The sequence below is a fragment of the Carcharodon carcharias genome, chromosome 19, assembly GCF_017639515.1.
Source record: "Carcharodon carcharias isolate sCarCar2 chromosome 19, sCarCar2.pri, whole genome shotgun sequence".
NCBI classification, from domain to species: Eukaryota; Metazoa; Chordata; class Chondrichthyes; order Lamniformes; family Lamnidae; genus Carcharodon; species Carcharodon carcharias.
Window position 1 is genome coordinate 101861579 of NC_054485.1, and position 5365 is coordinate 101866943.

The window sequence follows — 5365 nt, forward strand, 5'->3', positions numbered from 1 at the left end:
CCCTCTCTATCTCCGTCTGCTGCACCCCTGTCTCACTGCACTCAGCTATCCCTCTCTCTATCTCACTGCATTCAGCTACACATCTCTCTATCTCCGTCTGCTGCACCCCTGTCTCACTGCACTCAGCTATCCCTCTCTCTATCTCCGTCTGCTGGTGTTCCCATCTCACTGCATTCAGCTACCCCTCTCTCTATCTCCGTCTGCTGCACCCCTGTCTCACTGCACTCACCTACCCCTCTATCTCTGCTGGTGTCCCCATCTCACTGCACTCAGCTACCCCTCTATCTCCATCTGCTGGGGCCCCAATTGCACTGCACCCAGTGACCTTCTTTCCATAGAATCATGGAAGAGGATCAAAGAATGGTTACAGCACTGAAGGAGGACCATTCCGCCCATTGTGTCTGTGCACACTCTCTGCAAGAGCAACTCACCTGCTCTCAATATCCTGCCCTTTACCCGTAGCCCTGCACTTTTATAATTATCGGATTCCCTTTTGACAGCCACGAAGCAACCTGCCTCTACCACACTCTCTGACAGTGAATTCCAGGTCCTAACCACCTTCTGCAAGATTTTCCTTATGTTGCCTCTGGTGCTTTCATCAGTCAGCCAAATCAGTGACGCCTGGTTCTCAACCCTTCTGCCAAAGGCAACATTTTCTCTCTAACCACTCAGTCTACACCCCTCATGATTCCAAACACCTCTATCAACCTTCCCCTCAACCAGCTCTTTACTAAAGAGGACAAGCCCAGCTTTTCTGATCTATGCCCATAACTGAAGACCCTCCCCATGACCTGAGATCATTCTCTTGGCTTTCTACTGAATTATGGGGCGGCCAGTTATCATAATTTTCCTGTGTGTTGTGTTGCATTTTCATCTCTGCATCTTGATCGATCCCACGATCTCCTGCCTCGTTTAGTAAAAAGGTTCAAGCAAAAACAAAACAAAAAGAGAAATAAGACATTACTATAAACCACCAGTTTCCTCTCTAGGACTGACTGTGCTGATAGAGAGGAAGCTTGGAGTGTAAGTGAAATTGAAAACATCTGCAGAATAATTGGAAGCCGCACAGTTACAGGACGCTTGAGCTATGCTGAAACCATTTCAAAGTTCAAAGTTACACTAGATTAAAGGGCTGGTGGGGATAGACTGAAAGAAAGGAAACATTTGCAGGGCTATGGGGAAAAAAACAGGGGAGTGAGTCTAAATGTAAAGCTCTTTCAATGAGCTGGCACAGACATGATGGACTGAATGGCCTCCTAAGCTGTATATTCATGAATCCGTTCTTTCTTTTTCCCTGCTTTAATGCTCTATCATGCACTTCTCCTCATTAAACTGCATCTGCCCCTTGCCTGCCCAATTCCCTTAAGCTGTCAGTGCCCTCCTGGGCTTTCTTGCATTGCCAAACCTTTACTTTTGGTCTGTCTCCAATTCCAATATTGTATTCCTCATGTCCCAGTTCATAATTAACATGGAGCCAACACTGGCGATATGTCACCTACAATCTTCTGCCAATCCAAGGATTGCCCATTAACCCTTTGAGGCCTTTGGTGGCTATTTTAACCAAACTTTTTTTTTAACTCTTTGATGGGGTGTGGGTGTCACTGGGAAGGTCAGCATTTGTTACCCATCCCTAACTGTCCTTGAACTGAGTGGCTTGCAAGGCCATTTCAGGGGGCAGTTAAGAGTTAAGTGTAGGCCAGACCAGGTAAGGGCAGCAGATTTCCTTCTTTGAAGGGCATTTGTGATCCAGATGGGTTTTTATGACAATTGACTGTAGTTTCATGGTCACTATTACTGAGATTAGCTTCCAATTCCAGGTTTTATTCATTGAATTTAAATTCCACCAGCTGCCATGGTGGGATTTGTGCCACCATCTCCCACACCCTGGGTGATATTATCATGGGATCATGTGGCGCGCCGGTATTCCGCTCAATATCGCTCTTCATTGACTTCATTGAAGATTAAAAACAGGTTGGGATGTGAAACTAATGTTTCACCCAATCCCGTCACTTTCCCAATGGATGGGTTAGATTAAATATGCTCCTTGGAGGCCATAGAATCATACATCACAGAGAGAGAGAGACCATTCAGCCCATTGTGCCCTGTCAGCTCTTTAGTAGAATTATCATGCCACAACATTCTGCTCTTTCCCCATAGACCTTTAATTTGTCACCTTCATGTGTTTAGACAATTCCGTTTTGAAAGCTATTATTGAATCTGCTTCCACTGCCTTTTCAGGCAGCGCATTCCAGATCATCACAACGAGCTGTGTCCAAAAAAATGTTTCTTCACGTCACCTCTGGTTCTGTCAACTACCTTAAACCCGATCCCTCTGGCTACTGACTCTCCTGCAACTGGAAACAGATTCTCCTTATTTACTCTCTCAAAACCATGATTTTGAACACCTCCATTAAATCTCCTCTCTGCGGTTGCTGCTCTGAGAATAACCCCGCTCATTCATGCAAGTGAAGTCCTTCACCCCTGATACTCAAGAAGTTTGACACCATGCAGGACAAAGCAGCCCGTTTGATTGGCACCCCATCCACAAACATTCACTCCCTCCACTACCGACGCACAGTAGCAGCAGTGTGTGTACCATCTACAAGATGCACTGCAGGAATTCACCAAGCCTCCTTTAACAGCACCTTCCAAACCCATGACCACTACCACTTAGAAGGACAAGAGCAGCAGACCCATGGGAGGGCCATCACTTGCAAGTTCCCCTCCAAGCCACACACACACACCATCCTGACTTGGAAATATACCTCTGTCCCTTCACTGCCGCTGGATCAAAATGCTGGAACTCCTTCCCTAAGAGCACTGTGGGTGTGCCTACACCACAGGGATTGCAGCGGTTCGAGAAGGTAGCTCACCACCCACCTTCTCAATGGCAATTAGGAATTGGCAATAAATGCTGGCCCAGCCAACAACGCCCACATCCCATAAATGAATAAAAAAAATAACTCTAGTAAATAAATCTCTATTGCACCCCTCTTCCGAGGCCTAGATGTCCTTTCTAAAGGGCGGTGCCCAGAATGGCACATCATTCTCCAACTGAGGGCGACCCAGTGCTTTAGAAAATATTGCACAATATTTCCATACGCCTTTGGGCAGATTCACGAAACAGGGAACTGCTCCTGAGACAGCTGCTAAGCAGCTGGAGATGGTGGTGTTATGGCGATATCACCGGACTAGTAATCCAGAAACACAGCTTAATGCTCTAGGGGAAACAAGAGTTCAAATCCCACCAGGGCAGCTGCTGTCATCTAAATACAATCAATAAAAATCTGGAGCCTCTAGCTAGCCCCCAGTCATGGGGAGGGGGGGGGGGCAGCAACCATGACAGCTATCACTGATAAGTTGCAAAAGCCCATCAGGTTCACTAATGTCCTCTGGGGAAGGAAATCTAAGAGTGAGAAAGGGTCAAGGGTCAAAGACAGGATGTGGTCCATCAGGAAGTAGTGCTCACCCACAGACTCCAGTCTAAAAAAAGAACCAGCAAATGCTTGGCTGACAGCCTGAACTGGTCTGGCCTACATGTGACTCCAGACCCACAGCAATGGGGTTGACTCTTGGCTGCCCTCAGTTTGATGGTAACCAGGGTGGGCAACAAATTGCCAGCAAGACCCATGTCCCATGAATAAATAGTGGGGGTGGGGGGTGGGGGGGGTGCTAAAAAAACTGGAGCTTTATGTTTTATACTTGGTCTGCGTCTGCCCTTTTCCAATATGGGCCCAGTGATGCTTTGTTAGCCTGGAAACGTTCGCCACGTTGCACTGGGTTCAGGCTGTCAGCCAGGCACTCACTGGGATCTTTTTTTAGACTGGTGAGTGTGGGCGAGCGCCACTTCCTGATGGACCTCATCTTGTCTTTGACTCTCTGTAACACTTGGTGGTGCCTGAGCTGCAAAGCCACAGGCCAGAACCGAATGCAAAACGCATCAGTTGAGCTGAGGGCCCAGAACAGGACTCATGAAAGGGAAACTGAATCACCCCACCGCACCCCAGGAGGCGCCGAGACAAATATTAAAAGTGGAACTTGCAAGTTGGCTGGAATTGACTCTGATTCTGGGAATCGATTGGGCAGACCTGTCAAAGAATAAAACCCAGGCTCCAGGCCGTTCCCCTGTTGAAAGCCCCCACTCCCTCCACACCACTCCCCCTCCCCAACCCCTCCGCACCACACCCCCCCCCCCCCCCCCCACCCCCCCCCACCCCCACCCCCCCCACCTCCTCCGCACCACCCCCTTCTGGGCAGCAGGGGTTTGGGTGACCTCAAGTTTATGGAGGGTAGAATGTGGGAGACCAGCCAGGAGTGTGTTGGAGTACTGGAGTGTAGAGGTAAAGAAAGGATGGATGAGAGTTTCAGCAGTCGATGAGCTGAGACAGAGGTAAAGAAGGAAGACAGAAAGCGGAGGAGTGAGTGTGGTGGGTGGGAAGAAATCAGACATGGGCTGTGATGTGAAATGTACGGTATCTTAGTCGCCCGCTAGAGATATGGTCAACTTTCATAAAGCTGAACCTAGGCCCTGTGGCATATAAAAACATGGAAACTTGCATTTATATAGCACCTTCCACAACCTAATGGCACCCAAAGCACTTTACAGCCAATTCAGAACTGTTTGTGAACTGCAGTGACAGTTGTAATGTAGGAAACGCTGAAGCCAATTTATGCACAGCAAGATCCCAGAAACAGCGACATGAGAATGACCAGAAGTGATAGTTGAGGGATAAGTAACGGTTCAGGAAATTGAGGGGGATCCCCTGCTCCTCCCCCCTCCCCCCAACCACATGCTAAACGGTGCCACCTGAGTGGCAAACAGGGCCACCCCTCGGTTTAAAGTTTCACGCAAAAGACAGCACTTCTGTACTGCACTAGGAGTATCAGTTTAGATTTTGCGCTCGGGTCTCTGGATCGTGGCTTGAGCCCGCAATCCCCTAACTCTACCCACAAAGAGCCACACAGCTGATATGAAATTCAGCGCACCGGACCCTGTCCAATCTAGAGACCACCACAACCCCCCGCCACCGAGATCTCCTCCCCACCTCCCTCCAAGAGCACCACATCCCCTCCCAACCCTTCTGCCACCCGCACTGAAATCAGCTCACTCAGCAGACTGCCTGGGCTTAAGCCTAGCTCATCATTTTCGGGTCACTCTGCCTTAAAGCAGGTCGGGGGTTTGCAGTTTCATTTTAAGTGAGAGTCGTTGTGAAAGTTCAGAGAGGAATGTTGTTGCCTTTTTAAGGGGGGGGTGGTGGGGGCGGTGGGTGGGTGGGGGTAGAGCGAGGGTTGGGGGGAATGGAAAACTAAAGTGTAAGCATCTTTCAGTGACATCACCAGAAGGAAGTTAAACTTCTCCTTTGGA